At 40.8% G+C, this 18,218-nt stretch overlaps 1 protein-coding gene and 1 long non-coding RNA gene across 5 annotated transcripts in view; one reads left to right on the top strand and one right to left on the bottom strand.

Moving 5' to 3' along the window:
• Nucleotides 1-3,084, bottom strand: part of GRM3 (glutamate metabotropic receptor 3) — a 225,784-nt gene extending 222,700 nt beyond the window's left edge. The window contains exon 1 of the mRNA XM_036064732.2: nt 2,114-3,084. The gene's annotated coding sequence lies outside the window, so the exon portion shown is untranslated. The remainder of the gene's footprint in view (nt 1-2,113) is intronic.
• Nucleotides 2,093-18,218, top strand: part of LOC118518170 (uncharacterized) — a 451,497-nt gene continuing 435,371 nt past the window's right edge. For all 4 annotated transcript variants that reach the window (XR_013442728.1, XR_004908492.2, XR_004908490.2 and 1 more), the window contains exon 1: nt 2,093-2,228. This is a non-coding gene — a long non-coding RNA (uncharacterized LOC118518170). The remainder of the gene's footprint in view (nt 2,229-18,218) is intronic.

Here is an 18,218-nt window from a genome sequence, read left to right as displayed (position 1 = left end):
TCATTTCTTTCCCTGTGTACACCACAACTTCTTAAAAAGACCATCAAACACAAATGAGTGGATCATAGAATATATTTTCATTATTTATAAAATTTTCTGTTTATATAGCTTTCCATACATTTTCTCAACTTACTGATCACATATTCCTAAAGTGTGAAAAGTACCATTCAATTTAAATAGGAAGGTGCCTCCTTCCCCTAATCCCCAAATATAACCTATTCCTTGTGTTGGCATAATTTTTTATGAGTTAGGTTTCACATTTCATTGTCAAATGATCTGGCTCACAGAACAGGAGGTTTTATACCTAGATTTTGTTGCGGGAGTCAGTGGGCACTTAACAATACTAAGAGATATTCTTACCATTTATACCTCTTTTTAGCCCAATGAATGAAGACATTCTGGAATTTTCATTGTTTTATTTGTGAAAACATAAGTTTCAAGACTTCTTTTCCTCAGTTTCCATCCCGAACACCTGTGTTACTCTGAAAATAAATCAAGACAGCCTTAGGGCATGTCTATCCAAAATATCCATGTACTCCTGCTGGGTGATCAGAACCTGAAAGGATGGACAGCTAAAACCTACAGGTGTGAAAAATCTTTGTAAATCCAAGACAATGCCATTGTGAAAGGGAAAAAATCACTTTATTAAGGTCCAGTGTGCAATAGCTTTTTAGAATCTATTCAAATTCTATTGTGCTGTTTTGAGAAAAAGGAGGCATAGCACTACAGAATCAACTAAATAGAGTGTCCTAAACACCTTTGAGTAGGAACTGTATAATTTCCTCCAAGTTTAGTGTAATAGGAACGGAGGTGTTTTATGCCTCTATTAAATCTTTTGCATAAACAGAGTTCCGGTAGCAGCCTTAAAATATGTGATCAGATAAACCGAAGCCGACTTAGATTTAGGTAAATGAATCATGTTTCTCTCTAGATCGATGCTTAATTTTTTTTCCCAAAGAAACACGATATAGCTCTACTGAACAGTGCTAAGAGTAGGAAGCACAAATAAAATTAAGCAGAGAAACTCAAAGTAATGAACTATCCCTGAGATCCTTAACTCACTGCCCTCAACTCTCATTAATCTCAACTCTGCATACACCTGAGAAGTAACTATCTTTATATTTACCTCAAACACATCACTATTCAGTAACAGTAGACATATTTTATCAGCAAATTAACTGAGCACTTGACCACAGATCATTAAAAGTGTACAGTTTTATTCCTAATCAGAATTTACAATGCTTTAAAATACTTAAAAGGCAGGGGCATGTCCCCTTAAGATAGCTATCCAAAAGTGTTGTATCTTAGGGAGTCCTCCACGTTTGTCAACCCAGGGAAGGAACTAGAAGGAAATCTAAATGAAATCCTTAAGAAACAAGCTTATTGGATGTATTACCTAGTCTATTTCTGGATCGCGAATCTCCCGCCCTCTCTGAGTTACCTCACTGTCAGATAAGAAAATGGAACAAGAGCGATGAAGAGATATGCTCCCAGTCTGGCTTTTTGATTTTTCGCTCAAGCCAAAAAGAGCAAAGGGCATCGAGTTAGGGCTCCTTTCCAAGCGTGCTGGTAGGAGAGCGAGCCACTGGCCGCTTCTGGCTGCAGAGCGTATCCCGGCTGCCACACGGACCAGGTCCCGCTGCCCGCTGCCCACCTCGCCTGGCCACCTCCACACCCACATGAAACCGCCAGTGTGGCAGCCAGTCATCGCAAGGTTTTCTGTGCACAAAGCCTAAGGAGCCCCCGAATAGAAGCGAATCCTGAGCCCGGAGCAAGGCTAGAGGTGGTTGGCTGACGAGACCGGTCTCTCTGGGGGTCTGTGAGCGCCAGTTCGTCCCTCCACCTCTCGCACCCTGCACCCCGGTCGCAGGTCTGTGCCCTGAAATCTGCCTCCCTCCCGGAGACACAGACGTGCGCGCACACACACAAACTCTCACTCACGCACACCCACATCGCCTCTGTCCCCCTCCCGCCCCACCCCCGGCAGAACTGTAGGGACTGGTCTGGGCTCTGCCTCAACTTTCCCGGCTGAGCCTGCCCCACGCGGCACCCGAGCCTCCGCGCCCTCGCTGGGCGCCCTCCAGAGGGACACGTCCTCCTCTGGGCCCCTTACCTCTCACCGACAACTCCTGGCAGGGACTGGAGCTGACCGCGGTGGCAGCGGCGGCGGCTGAGCCTGCACCCGGGCTCTGGCTCATGGTTGGTCCTCCTCATCCGACACAAAAGAGGTAGCTTGCTGGCTTTGTCTTTTCCAAATCCGAGGAAGAACTTATTTTGCCCCCGAAATGGCCAACTTGTGCGCGCCGCTTCCTGTCACAGTGCCCCCTGCCCCCGCCCCCTCCCGGCTGCGCGCTGGACCACTGCCCGGTGGCAGGGCATCCAGGCCTCCGAGTCAGTGGGGAGTGGGAAAAGGGAGGGTGCGAAGGGAAGAGAGGGAGGGGGTTGGGAAAAGGGGAGACCCAGTGGTCTTCGGCGGAGGGGAGGAGAGCACTTCCCAGCCGAGTCCCTCTCCGCTTTACAGGCAAACCCACTTCCCAGGCGCGGAAAGCAACTTTCCTTCACCTTGGCCAGGCTCAAACCGTCGCATCTAATTGGGACTCTCGGCAGAGGCACGGGCCTTCTGGCATTCTCTCCTTCTCATTCTCTTTCTCCTTTCCTCCCTCTCTCGTTCTCCTTTTTCCCTTTCCCCCTCCCCCCTCCCTTAATAGGGGTGTATCTGCAGAGTCTTCAGTGAGCCAGGGTACCTAGACGAGAGAATTATTTATACGAGAGCCAGGGCGGTTTCGCTAGCTGCTTCGCCTCACTCTGTTGGAAATCCTTAGGCAGGGCAGGCAAGGGTGGGTGAATTTCGGAGGGGTGGGGTGAAGGGGCGTGGGGCGGCAGGAAGATCTGCGGCTCCAACTTTGAAGCTCTGCTCAAGCTCTTGCCTGCGGGAGAGCAGGGACTAACAGCCCTGGAAGAACTCTCCAGCGATCCCCGTGCAACGGGTTGACCGCATGCTGGAGGAGAAAGGGAGAGCGGGAGCTGAGAGGGAGCGACTGAGCCTGAGAGCCCGGTGTGCCTCTCTGCCCCACACACCGCTCAACCGCACATTGCGAGCCCCTGGAGAGGGCTTGTGCAGAACAATCTCTGGGTCAGGCGGGAGGGAGACGCTCCTGTTTCCTAGCAACCCCCATCAATCTTCTCGGGATAGCTCCCTCTGAAGGAATGCGATTGGACAGCCCCTGGAGGGAAGCCACGCCCCCCTCAAGAATGCTGGGCTGCTGCTTTTTCGCATTCTCCTAAATTTTCTTACGTGGAATAAGATTAGAGGGGAGTGTTGAATTACCTTCCTTCTTATCCTCCTATGCTGCCACACAGCCCCCTTGCAGCGAACCCCCCACCCCCACCCCCACGTTAGTCCTCTAGCCCTGCTTGGGGTTGGCACACACAGACACTGCTCTCCACAGAACCTCTTCTTTCTTCTTGAAATTAAATAAATAAATAAAAACCTTAAATCGGTGACGTAGGCACAAAAGAGAAGAAGGCACACGGAAATAGCTATAATAGGCTTCGAGCTACAGATACAATCCTAAAGGTAAAATTCCAGGCATCTTTCTATGTTTAGAAACACATTGTGTTTAATTTCAGAATCGAAACTTCACTGCCATTAATTTTTCCACCCTGATGTACTAACTTTGTGTTAAACGAGGACTGAGTTATATGGAGCCGGAGACAATTAAACTTAATGCTTCAATGTTACATTTATTCTTTAATATTTAATGTTAAGTTGTTTAACAACTGCCTGCTTTTGTAACCTAGTCAGAACACTGAAACTACAGAAATAATTTTACTACTGATTCTTTCAGAGAGCCGACAATATTTAGAAGACACGTGTACTTATATATTCCATTGTGAACACCACTAAAACTAGAAACCCGAATATGTTAAAAATTAAAATGTTGTTGAATAGTGAAACTCTAAAAATGCTAGGAGTTCCTCTTCCAAAACCATTCTTTCTGGAATGCAACAGCAGTGCCAAGATAACAGCAAAATCGTTCTTTCTTTGTAGTTCATTGCTATTACCCAACGTGTACCAAAAACACATTAGACTTTTGTAAGTGAGAATTTTCACAATGTCCAATAGACACGTGTACATTAAGGAGCAGTGACAGGACAAAGGAGAGCATAAAGATCTATTCACTGCAATGCTTCAGATATGCATGAAGCCATATTGGCAGATTTTGGTTTCTTCCAGAATGTTCCACAAGATACCTTTTTTGCCTTTTGAAGACTATCAGAATCAGCTGAGATAAGGAAGAAGTAGAAGAGATCTGATGTTTTCATTCATTAAAAATACAAGTTGCTGTGTTTGCACAAAAGCAAGCCCCGGTGTATAGGCTGCACTCCATGGCCATAGCTGCATGGAGGCTACTTAACATACTAGGGGTGGCGACGTGAGGAGCCTGAGATACTGAAGCAAATTATTAATCTGTTCTCGGGTCTGGCCTTATGGGACACTTTTCTCTTTTCCTCCTGCCACATACACACAGAAATGATAAACATAAGGGCTTTTCAGCCTGGTGAAAGTATATTACCTGAATTTGAATCCTTAATTGCCATCCCTTCCTAGCTGTGTGACCTTCAGCAAGGTCCCTAACCTCACTTTAGCTTGGTTTGATCATCTATAAAATGGGAATAATAATTGCTCTTCTCAGAGTTATTTTGAGGATTAATAAGTGCCATTTAGGCCGTCTGCACATCTTAGCTATGACTATTAGTCTCTATAGCTAACAAGTCGTGTTTTCATTGTTGCACCTTACATAATATTTCATTCACGGCAATTAGACTTGTGCTTTAACTCTTCCTTTTTAATTTAATTTAAATTTATCCTTGAGAACATGGCTTTAACTTTTAATGTTTATTTGTGTGTGTGTGTGTGTGTGTGTGTGTGTGTGTGCACGTGGGCACGTGCGTGTTTTCAAGTTCCTTTTTAAAAGCCTCACGGGATAGAACTAAATAACAACCTCCGGCTAAAAGGCATGTAAATTAGGAAATGACCTTTCGCTTTCTCCCCACCCTCCCTCAAGTATTCTAAGTGGGCTCCATTTGTAAACAATTCTATTCCCCACTTTTAAGCACTTCTGGTATATGGCATGTTTATTGTATCTAGTCTTTTCAAGACAAGCACCCATTTCGACATGTAGATCAGTCTTTCTCATTCATATTTTATATTACTTTGATTGATTTTACTAATCCATCTATATTTATTTGAAAGATTAATCATGATATTTCTTCTTAGGACACTTTATAGTTAATGCCCTGCCTTCTGGTACAATGTCTTTTTAATATGGCCTGTTCAGTATACCATCTTTCATTCAGGAATAACATTGGGACTTGATGTGCTGTAATCATTAATTACAAATAAAGTGCCTTCCATATTTTCATTCTGATCCAGAGTTCACTCTCATTAGCATTCCCTTTGGAGCCAATCTTCATTGACTCAATCCAGAAATCAATTTCATTGCTGGTTTCTAACTACCAGTCAGTCCACAGAGTGCAGTTATTTCGATCATTATATATAGAGTGATCAGGTGTCCAGTTTGTCTGGGACAGTTCTGGTTTACATCTATTGTCTGGTTGTATTCTCAGAGATCACTTTATTTTTCAAAAGTGTCAGGTTTGGGCATTAAATTATATGGCTACCTATACCCTCTAATCGTCTGGCTGAAAACTCTTGTTTCAGCCTTTTCTTATTCCATCTGCCATGGAGCACATAACTCTTTTTCCAGGATAGGACCAATCAATTCTGGAAGCCGAATACATATGTCTCTGTAAATATATAATATACATGTAAAATATTAAAATTTGTATTTAACTTGCTTTTACCTAAGACTCATTTAATTTTCAACTTTTTAAAAAAAATATGTTTCTCCCTTGGATCACCTGCAAATTCTGATTCTAATTACTGTTACACAATATAAAAATCAAAATATTCTAGTCTTAATTTTGATGGAAGGTACAAGCAAGAGGTGCCAAGTATTCTATATTCCCAAGCAAGAGTTGACAGACCACCTGTGCTGGATGTGAGTGGAGTATCTTTTTTTTTTTTTTAATATTTATTTATTTATTTGGGAGAGAGAGAGAGTGCATGGGGGTCGGTGGGGGGAGCAGAGAGAGAGAGAATCTTAAGCAGACTCCCGCTGAATGCAGAGCCCGATGTGGAGCTCCAACTCAGAACTCTGAGATCATGGTCTGAGCTGAAATCAAGAGTGAGATGCTTAGCCAACTGAGCCACCCTAGCGCCCCATGAGTGGAGTATCTTTAAACATATGTATTATGGGAGAGTTGAAGTACAAGAATCTGAGAGAGGTAGGAAATTGGAGTTTAGAAAGTTTTTGGTGTGCATATTTAGAGCACTTCAACCTTTACACGGGGTGCTGGGATTATAGGGAAACCATTGCTATCTTCCCCGGAGTTAGGGTGATGTGGTAGACTGCTTTGTATTCCACAGCAGAAAAAAATAAATTGCAAGAGGCTGTGTGGAGATTTGTCTCCCACAGGGTCCAAAGAAAAGAAGGCTGCACTTGATGGGTAATTGTATTCCCACCTACGGCAAGTATAAGAGGTTGGTTTTCTATGCACTGTATATGGGAGAGTGAGCACAGAGCAGGAGGTGTGTTGTCTTAGATCCTAACCAGAAGGGCTTGGAGGAGAAACTTTGAATCCCCGGCAGGCAGGTTGTGGGGACACAGGGCTGTGGTAATGCAGCTGCGCAGGTTGTGCTCTGCACAGAGGCAGCTAGGACTCATCCAGTGCTCCTATGCCAGGCTGCATCAGCCCCGTGGGGGGTTTGCCATTTTGTGATTAATCAATCTGGGCAGCAGGGGTGGGGGTAGAGTGGGGGGTGGGGTGGGGATGGTGCTGACTAAGAGAAGCTGGAAGGTGAAGTGCAGACAAGCAGGGGCCTCTAGTAGGTTATAAGGGTCCAATCATGAAAGCCTCACCAGAATCAGGTCAGGTTCTGCAATGAGAGATTCCCCAGAGCCTGAGGGTCTTCAAAGAACTGATTAAATTGGGCTTAGAAAAGTCAACTTTGAACACCTGCTAAGCATGGAAAAAGCAAGGCCAGATCAATGCTGGTCAAATAGGACTTTTCTCGTCCCCTCGTACCTTCTATCTCAGACTTCTTCAACTCAGAGGGACCAAAAGCTCCATCTCCTGCTTTCAGTGGAAGGAGGATGAGGACAAGAAGCTGGTGGAACAGAGAGAAGAGCCCTGCCAGGTTCCATTGCTGGCCTCCCCCTCCTGCCTTCCCCAGACGGTGGAAGGGAAAAGCTTTTAACTCAGATGGACTTTGGAATTTTGATTATTACTCTGCATTGAACCCTCATTCCATCCACATGAGTTTGCTTTGTCTTGTTTTGTACTAATGTGAAGGGGGGAATTTTTATCTGGGGACAATCTGAAAGGCAAGGTACTAGCCTTGAATTATATCCAAAAGGATAAGAGAAGAAAAGCCCCATAGGCAAGATTTGCCCAAGCAGTGGCGAGAAAAAAATAAAATTGTTTTTGTGGTGCTTTACGAGCCTCACTTATTAGGTGTATAAATGTTCTCATCAGTATCTTGGATCCTTTTGCATATTTTCCCTGATTCTCACAAAGAAAAAAAATAGCCCTTGAATATTTACTATGTGTTTGGTTTTTATCCCATATATTGTACAATTAACAGTTGATTAAGTTTGGTTCTGAACCTGAATGTTCAAATACTAAAATATGTCACCCACAAGTATCTTCTTGAAAAGATTTTAAGATTTTCAATCATTAAATAAATATTAATGAAAAGAAATATTAATAAAAATATTAGATCCTTTGAAAATACTCATCATAAGAAATTGAAATCTTTGTCTTCCTCATCAGACTGGAAGTCTCACGAGGTAGGCACTAAAGTTGTTATATTTATCGTTCTATCCCGGTACTTGTGGAAACGATATGTGTATGCATCGGTGTGGGGACTGGGAGGAGAAAACTTGGTCAGTAGACATTTTTTGAGTGAATGAATTAACCTTTAAAGATTAAAAGATCATATTGACTTACGTTTTTATAGTTGAGTAAGCTGAGTTGTGCATATAGCATATGCTCCCAAATTTCCATGTAGGAGGAGTTTTAAATAGTTAATCTAGTTCATTAATTATGAATCTGGTTCACCTACTTTTTGAGGGGAATGGATGTTTGTGCTAACCCTTTTCCATCTCAAGTGCCTAAAACTGCCTGACATGTTGCTGAGCCCCACAGGCATCTGATGAACAGAAGATTAAATGGTTGGAAGATCTTTGTCAGGGTTGTGTCTCAATTCTGTATTTTTATAACAAGAAAGCTGTTTGAGTTTTAGGTCTTTTTAAAACAGATTTTATTTTATTTATTTATTTGAGAGAGCCAGTGCAGGAGGAGGAGCAGAGGGAGAGGGACAAGCAGACTCTGAACTGAGCGCTGAGCCGGAGGCGGGGCTCAATCTCTGGGCCCTGAGATCACAACTTGAGTGGAAATCAAGAGTTGGTGGCTATTCCAAGTACCTAGGATACTGAGGAGATAAAATGGGGCCCTGAAATTTCTCTTCTGATAATGGTGAGCAGAAATGTCAACAAATCACTAAATATACAATGTGATGGGATATATAAAAGAGGCCTTTTAGGAAGAAAGACTCTATGTTGCTGCTCATGATAAACCTCCTGAGCTCAAATGACCTTGAATACAATTACGAAGGCAAGAGCCTGCTGTTCCACAAGGGCTCCACTTCGAGACTAGACTTTGAAACACACATGTATGAGAAGGAGCATATTAGTTAGACATGTTTTTTGGCTGCAAATGACATGTAGTCCAACTAACTATGGCTTAAATAAACAGTGGTTTTCCAGTTGGTTTATTTTCACATATCAAGACTAAGCATCTCATGTTGCAACATTGCTGCTCCTGCACCAGCTATCACATCACTCTCTCAGGAGGCAGGAGAAAGCGGCAGTGTAAGTCAGGTTTGCCCTGTGCATCAAGAATGCACACTCTTTCTCATCACCACGTACCATAATATCGTTTATGTCTAACTGGCCAGACCTGTTCATTTGACTGTCTGTAGCTACAGATTATGCTGGAAAAGTGTATAATTAGCTTTTCCAGCCCCTTTAGCATGAGCGTTAAGAAAGAGGGTGAACGGGATTGGCAGTTGGGTCAGCCAGCCAACAGCATCTGACTCAGGGAGTAATCTCAGTGTTTCCCTCTTAAGCCTTTTCTGTACAGGAGATCGCATTCCAGCCCATCATTAAATTTTTGACTCGAAAGAGGGGTGACAGGAATAAATCTTTTATGGAAGGAAAAATGTTTGTAGTTGCCTACTGAGGCAGTCACTCTTTGGTCTTATATAAGCTGTGGCCAAGTGACCCTTCTGGGCCAAGGTCAACTACAGTACCTGTTCTTAATTACATTAACATCTGGCTGATTCTTTACCTGAAAGCAATATGTATCATTTAAGATTCTTAGGGCCTAGAAGTATCTGTCTTTTTGAAGAAATCCTAAATCACCATGCAAACTACTTGTATTGATAGGTATTCCGAACACAATTTTGCCTTTAGAGCTGTTTGGGAGAACGTTCAGTAAATATTAAATGCATTTTAAGTGCGTAAAAAAAATTTAAATGTTGACTCATGGAGCATAAATGTTACATAATGAGATACCTCTAGTGGTTCTGTTCTGGGGATTCATTTACTAATAAATTTTTATTGAGGGCCTACTCCGTGCCAGGCAATGTGTTATATGCTGGGTGTGCAAGATAGATTAGTTTAATTATAGCTCTTGGTTTTGGGGAGCTTATGGCCCAAAAAATGTTTTTGATCAATATGGAGCTTTATTTTTAGGAATGTTCCAACCATATCCCTTATGACTGTGGGAGATGTCAAAAGCTCTCCATATTGTATTTCAGGTTATTTTACTCTAATTCACAATATTCTGCTTTTTAAATTTATTTTATCTTGCTACTTTGGAAATGTTCTTTTCATTAAAAACAAAAGCAAGCAAACAAAAAACTTCCATCCACAAGAGCATTTCCTCTTTTACTCTTTCATATGTTTGAACAATATTTAAGAAATTCTCCAGGTTCATGAATGAATCCATTTTAACGTAAAAGGCAACGTATCTATAAGGAATCTTTTTCCCTAAGGAAAATCCAAGGTCCTGGATAATAAAGAATTTATTTATTTAGTTAGTTTTTTGCCTAATCTGGTGTGAGGACAACTTAAGGGAGGGAAGGTTCTCGGTGGAGATACCACACAAATGTAAATGTGAGATGTTAAGATGTGCTGTTATTTCTAGGCCAGAATTTAATAAAATAAATTCAAGATTTCAGGAAAGTTGTTTTTTTTTTTTTTTCCCCCTCAGGCAAAGCATGTTTTGCTTGAGTTACCTTAGCAATTGAGTGAAAACCTGAACTAGGCAGTTGTTTCTTTTCTTTGGTTACATGTGGTAGTGGAGGTTCCATCACTGAGGGCATGATAATTCAATTAGATGTAGTGTCAGATTAGTAGTAGCATATGCAAATTTTAAAAATTCCATACTGCTCAAATTAGAATATCTCAGACTGAAAAGAAGGGTTGGATTAAAGTTCTCAGGGAAATGTTTATTAAAATTATGCGTTAGTCACACATCTTTACTTTGATGATTCATGATTTTTCCTAAAGCATAGTTATTTTGATTCTAAAAGTTGTGGAATAAATGTGCTCTTATTAGTTGGAACGGTTAGAATGTCATGAGAGGTGGTTGTTCTTTACCTCAGGTTTGCAGAGAGGGAAGTGCAAATCCTTTTTTTCTGTGCAAGTTAATTGTTTTGTTCCTTAGTTCACTCTTCAAATAATAAAGAGGCTTTTGTGTACCCGAAGTCCAAGGGCATGGTTTCCTAAACTGATGTTCGAGGCACACGTAGAGATCAGAGAATTGCTGAATTAGAAAAATGAAAGGCTCGCTGTGAATTCAGTTAGGCCAGCGTTTCTCAAATTTTTTTTTCTGCCCGGGCTCACATCAGATGATGCTCCAGCTGGTTGTCATTCTCTACAGGGTATCTAAAACTCTTCTGAATTCTGTTGTCAGCTGTAACTCAATTCCTTTCTCTTCCATTGAAGGAGGATATTGGAATGCAGGTAAGAGTGAATTTACTCTAGGAGCACCTTGTCTCTCTGCTACTTTACATAGAAAGTAAAACGTTCAGGCAAAGTAAAACGTTCAAAAGTCTTGTCACATTATTACAGGATGAGAACTGCTGACCTCCTCCATTACATTGCCTCTTGCAGAAATAGCTGTGATGGAACACCTGAGTGGCTCAGTTAGTTAAGTGTCTGCCTTCGGCTCAGGTCATGATCCCAGGGTCCTGGGATCGAGCCCCACATTGGCTCCCTGCTCAGCGGGCAGTCTGTTTCTCCTTCTCCCTCTGCCCCTCTGCCTGCTTGTGCACTCTCTCACTCTCAATCTCTCAAAAAAGAATAAATAAAATCTTTAAAAAAAGAGCTGGGATAAATTTGTATGGTCCGTGAAGTCTTCCTCAGGTCTCTCCATATTTATATTATTAACATTTTTCCTTTGAATAACACTTCGGGTTTTCAAAATGCTTTCACTTCTAGTTTTTACCACAACTGTTGGAGTTAAAAAAAAAAAAATCCTATCATCCACATTTTCTAGATGAGGCTTCTAAGGCTAAGAAAAGTCCGGTGACTTATTCTAGGTCAAACAGCAAATGAATAATATGGCCAGAACTTCAATCTAGTGAACTGATTTTTAATCCAGTGTGTGTTCCAATATCCTACCTTCCTCTCGTTAGTCTCTCTTCACTTGATGATGCTTTTCTGCTGCATCCGTCCCTACCACTTACCACTCTAAGCTTATGGGCACTCTGTATGGAGGTTGTTTCTTATGGCCTTACCATCATTTCCCCTCAAAGCTCTAATATGCTGAGTTTATTTTTTTCCACAGGGCTTTAATCTCTAATAGCTTTGTAATGTATAAAAATTATTAAACGGACTCATCCCTACAAGGGCTCAACCAGGTAATGATTACTTCCCCCAGGTACGTTTCAGTTTTAAGGAGTGATACCATTACTGAGAGTTTCAGATACCTTGGAAATCAATGGGATTATAAACCTATTGTGAATATAATGATTAGGAGTATGGCTGCAATAGATTGCTGCATGATCGAAAATTAACTAATCAAGCCAAATCTTCTGGATGTTTTTTGGTTAATAGCCATGATTTCCAGGTGTCTGGGTGGCTCAGTTGGTTAAATGTCTGACTCTTGATCTCAGCTCAGGTCTTGATCTCAGGGTTGTGAGTTCAAGCCCCAAGTTGGGCTCCACACTTGAGGTGGAGCCTACTTAGGAAAAAAAATATCCATGATCTCCTCCTGCCCCCATGACCCCATCAACTTCACAGTAAACTATGAAGAAAGGTACAATGTCTACTTGTTCTTTACCTGGAACGCAGTGCAGTGCCTGGAACATTTGTTGAATGAATGAACTTCAACAGTATTGCCAACTACCTGCTTGATTACAACCATAAAAAGATGATATAGGACATTTAAAAGTTGATATTGTGATAATGTAATTATAACAACATGTGCTTCTTAGAGATGAGATTCATTGTATTCATTAGGATTGACTAAATTATGCAGTGGTAATAATAATCCCCAAATCTCCTGGGCTTAAAACAATACTCAGGCTACTTGTTGATTTAGGGTTGACTGGGAGCTCTGTTTTATGTTGTGTTTATTCTGGGACCCATGCTGATGGAGCAACTACTATGTGTAACATTGCCAGTTTGGGGAAAGAAAAAGAAGGATCTAGAGAGTCTCGCATCAACCCTTAAATGCTCTGTCTGGGGAGAGATGTGCGTAAATTCTACTTACAGCTCACTGGGCAGAACTAATCCCAGCAACCACAAGGGGGCTGGAGAGACAGTTCTACCCTGTGACCAGAAGGCAGAGGACTTGATGCAACTATTGAACCACACTAATGACTCGTACAGTGGTAAAGCAGTATTCATCTTATGTGGGAACTCTATCTGTATTGTGTGTTCTCCCATAGCAAAAAATGAGAAGTTCTATTTTTGACCATATTCTGTGGATCAGACTCGACACTATTGGTATATATGCATTGCCTCATAATTCATATAACCCTGAAGGAAGGAATTATTATTCCTTGGTATAGATGAAGAAAGTAAGGGGAGGTTAAGTAGTTTGCCAATTAGTAAGTAGTGGGATCAATACCAGAGCTTAGGTCTGTTGGACTCCGCAGATGATGCCCTTAACAACCATGAAATACTGCCTTAATATAATACCTCTGAGACCTTCAGGCCCGATCATTCGGTTATTAATTTGCTTTTGGTGGTCATTTTCTCCAGGCTCCCCTTTATCCATGATGCTGCGCAAGCATGCTTTTAGTCAGTATAAAGTAGAAAATGAACAATCTGTTCTTGCCATAGAGACTAAAACTTTAATATCCCTGATTTAAAGGGAAAGCGACCAGGAGACCACTCAGAAACAGTCAAGACCAATTAAGCTCACTAGACCAAACATAAAATTGTGATGTTCTGGTAAAATCAAGTTCCTGATCCTGTCTCCATTGATTGTATATAATGTTGGTTCAGTGTTTGCAAATTGCAAATGGTAGTTCCAAAATGGTTACTATGCTTTCATTATGTTCTTAAAATTGAAATTTCCACTGTGATGGCAATGGTGGTAATACACCTCCCAATTCTTAAAAATAAGCATTCATTTTATACTTAGATTTTTTTCCTCTAGATCTTTCCTTCTATGAAGAAATGTTAAGGATTATTAGGATTAAAAGTTAAAGAAAATAATTAGGATTTTAGAGACGACTTTTGGTACCATCTTTTCTACCATTGCAAATTCTTTAAAATAGAATCTTGGGACACCTGGGTGGCTCAGTTGGTTAAGCCTCCAAATCGATTTCAGCTCAGGTCATGATCTAGGGGTCCTGGGCTGGAGCCCCACATTGGGCTTCCCCACTCAGTGGGGAGTCTGTTTGTCTCCTCCTTCTGCCTCCTCCTGGTTGCCCCCTCTCTCTTTTGAATAAATAAATCTTTAAAAAAAATAAAATAGAACCTTCATTTTTGGTTACCTGAGGGAAGCTCCTTTCTCCTTCTTTCATATTTCCAGGCACTCAAGAATTAGTATAGCACTGCCTGGTCTCTCTGCCCTCTCTCACTGCTCCCCAGAGGAGGAGTCCGCCATCATACTAACATCCTGGGGGAGAATGAAAAGAGCAGGTGCAGGGTAACTGCTTCACCTTACTCTGTGTGGGATCTGCCTGCTTGTAGAGATCCTGGTTCATATTTCTTCAGTTCTAACACACATTTTTAAGACCTTAGCATCTCTGGATAAATATATATCTTATGATAAATGATAGGTACTAGTCTAAATGTTAGGATTCATTTCTTAGTGGTACATAAAATAATGGCATACCTTACAAACACAGTGTTTTTTATTAGATGAACTATTCTGTTTTTCTGTTTTTCTCCCTAACGTAGGGTAGACAGCCTAACTGGGGGGTGCAGTATTAGGAATGCATTGTGGCTACATAGGTAAGCTGTTACCCCAACAGTTTCCTCAGTAATAAAGGGAGCGTCTCCATCCTCCTGACTTTCTGATCAGCTTTCAGTTGGTTCTGAACTTCAACGGGAGATCGTTATATGTGAAATGTGCAAATGCCTGAGTCTTGTACAGTTGACCCGATACTTTGACAATAGGTAAGGAGAAGAAGTTGAGAAGAAAGAATTCTGGAGATAGAGGCATCCTTCAAAAGCAAGACCCTAAATGATCCAAGAGGGTGGCTTTGGGCTTCGGCTTACCAGGCATGAGTAGAGGTGGGAGTCATGGTTTTTTGACTTCAGTAGGTGGTAACTCTCTATAGCACGCCATATGGCTGCTTTTTACAGTTTTATTATTGGTTTTTAGCTCATTCACCCTGGGCGGGTGGCGTTAGGCCTCAGGCTTTAGTAAATTGGCCAGGTGGGATTTTGACTTTGATGGGTCACTGAAGCATATAATAACTTTGTCCCAAGAAAGTGACAGTTTTTATTTGGGCAAGACTGCAAGCACCTGTGTCTTAGACAAACTCTAGCTACACAGGTGACCTCAGCATTCCTGGATATAGAGGCCTTTAGGTAAGACTGGGATGGCGAGACCTTGAAATGCATAGGCACAATGTGGCCTGGTATTTCAGGTGAGGCTGAGTTGACATTTGTCCTTTTTGACCTTGGAAGGAGTAACAATATTTATTGCTTTAAAGTGCAAGGCAGCTGAGTTTTGCATATTTTATGGAATGCCAGTGAGGTTCCTGCTTTGTCCTGTTTGTGCCGGGACAGTGTAGACCGTGCTGGCCCCACTGACTCCTCTTCTCTTCATTTTTATGTCACGTCACCTGTCTTCAGGGCCAAGAAAGAAAAGTTTGCGAAGAATAAGTTGTGTGGTTTCAGTTGGTTTGAAATTTGTTAACTGAATAAACTTCCACTTTAGATCCCGGTTTCACAGGCCCAAATTATGGATTTTCCCAGAGAAGTGTGGTAGATTTTTATGAATGAATAACTAAGAATGGATGGAAGCCCTTTTTATGCACAGAATATGTTATCCTTTTGGGATAAGATAAAGATATAGCTCAGAGTTAAGTTGTTGTAAACCCACAGTCTAAGAGGGCAATTAAAAGGAGTTGTATCTTTCACCTCTGAAAATCAAGTCTTTTTCCAGGCATTTAGAAAGCAACTGGAATAATTTAAAATGAAGGAAGACTGGCTAAGTAAGCTGGAAAAAAGGGAGTTGTTCATCAGAAAAGTTGATATTTTAGCTGCCAGACTAGGTGAATAGGAAGAGGAAAACAGGATCTCAAAGGCCAGGAGAGTCAGATATTAAAGAAGTGTTGAACCTAAGCCTAAATGCTCTAAAGAAGATTCCTTCTTAAAAATGGAGAGAGAGAGAATCACTTATACGAATAACTAAGTAAAAATACCTGGAAGATTAGGATGACTGTACCATTTGGTTGCAAGGAAATTGGGCACATTTAAGAGGAGAAATTAGGCAAATGAGTGCAAAATATTCCAACTTTTAGTAGGTAAGTAACTGCAAGGGAGCAGGCAGGCATTCCCCATTTTCCTGAGAGAGCATGCTTGAGAAAGTTATGGAATTTTTATTCTACAGAAAGGCACAACAAAAATGAGACAGACAACAAGAATAGATGGGGCTTTGTGTATATGTCAGTCTAAAGAGAGTTTCTAGGGTTAGGGAAACAAAAGAAGAGGAAATGGACAAAATGTTTTGGGGAGACTCAGACTCGCTGATTTTATCTCCCTTATTATCAGAGGCTCCAGAAAATAAAATCTAGAAAAGTATATTAGAAAAATAAGCTTCTTGACTAAGAAACACAACAAAAGCAAATGGGACAAGCCACTTAAACTCAGCAAACACTACTAGTCCATCAAATACAGAAAGAAACCAACTTAAGCAATTGAATGATTATCAGTATTCCTTAAAACAGTCAAGGCCATCCAAAACAAGGCAAGTCAGAAACTGTCACAGGCAAGGGGAGCCTAAGGACACATGAGACTAAATGTAATGTGGTTTCCTGAATGGGAGCATGAAACAGAAAAATGACATTAGGTAAAAAACAAAGACATTTGAATAAAGCATGGACTTTAGGTAAAGTGTTAATATTGGTTAATTATTTTTGACAAATGTACCATACTAATATAACAGGCTAATAATAGGGGAGACTGGGTTTGAGTATATGGAAACTCTGTACTATTTTTGCAACTTTTCTTTAAATCTAAAACTCTTCTGGAATAAAAAAGTTTATTGAAAAAAATGGAATTCTTAGAATGTCAGATGAGCCTTTGGGCAATTGCAAAGGGAAATGCTAGGAATGGCAGGGTTTTTTTTAGCTGAGGTATAATTGACATATAACATTAATTTCAGATGTACAATGTAATGATTTGATATTTGTATACACTGCAAAATGATCACCATAATAAGTCTAGTTGCCATCCATTACCATATATAGTTAAGATTTTTTTCTTGTTATGAGGACTTTTAAGATCTACTATCTTAGCAACTTTCCAAAATGCAATACAGTATTATTAACATATAGTTACCATGCTGTACATTATATCCCAATGACTTATTTATTTTATAATTGGAAGTTCATACCTTTTGACCCCCTTCACCCATTTAGCCCAGCCCATCAATCCCTTCCCCTCTGATAACCACCAGTCTGCTGTCCTCTGTGTCTATGAGCTTGGTTGGTTGTTTTGTTTTTAGATTCTGCATATAAGTGAGATCATACAATATTTTCCTTTGTCTCTTTGATTTATTTCACTTAGCATAATGCCCTCAAGGCCCACCCATGAGTTGTCATAAATGGCAAGATTCCATTCTTTTTTATGGATGAACAGTGTTCTATTATATCTATATATCTATATTCTAGCTATCTATATTCTATCTATTATCTATATTCTATCTATATTCTATCTATTATCTATCTATCTATTATCTATCTCTCTATCATCTCTCTATCAATTATCTATCTATCACTCTTCTTTACCCATTCACCCACCTATGGACACTTAGATTGTTTCCATATTTTGACTATTGTAAATAATGCTGCAGTGAACATGGGGGTACCGATATTTTTTTGAATTAGTGTTTTCATTTTCTTTGGATAAATACCCAGCAGTAGATTTGCTGGATTATATGGCAATGGTTTTTAATTTTTTGAGGAACCTGTTTTCCATTGTGGCTGGACCCACTTACTTTCCCACTAACAGTGGTACAAGGGTTCCCTTTTCTCCACATTCTTGCCAACACTTGTTATTGCTTATCTTCTTGATCCTAGCCACTCTAACAGGTGTGAGATAAATGACAGTGTTTTGAGAAGCTTTATTGGTTCTCCCTTGGCTACAAAAAACAGGGCATGAGTATTAATAGCAAACTAATACAAAGTCTGTGAGGATGATTATTCATTCGAATCAACTTTGGGGAAGAAGAACCCTGTCTTAAGAGGCAGACTTAAAACCTAAGTGTCCTATAAGAAGAGGCAGTAGACACATAAATGAGACCCAGGGATGAAAATATCCATTACAAGTCATTTAACAGTGCTGACACTGGGGTTTGAGAAAGGAAAACCCAAAGAGAAATGAAAATTA

The sequence above is a fragment of the Halichoerus grypus genome, chromosome 12 (genome assembly GCF_964656455.1).
Source record: "Halichoerus grypus chromosome 12, mHalGry1.hap1.1, whole genome shotgun sequence".
NCBI classification, from domain to species: domain Eukaryota; kingdom Metazoa; phylum Chordata; class Mammalia; order Carnivora; family Phocidae; genus Halichoerus; species Halichoerus grypus.
This window is presented reverse-complemented; position numbering and strand designations above follow the sequence as displayed.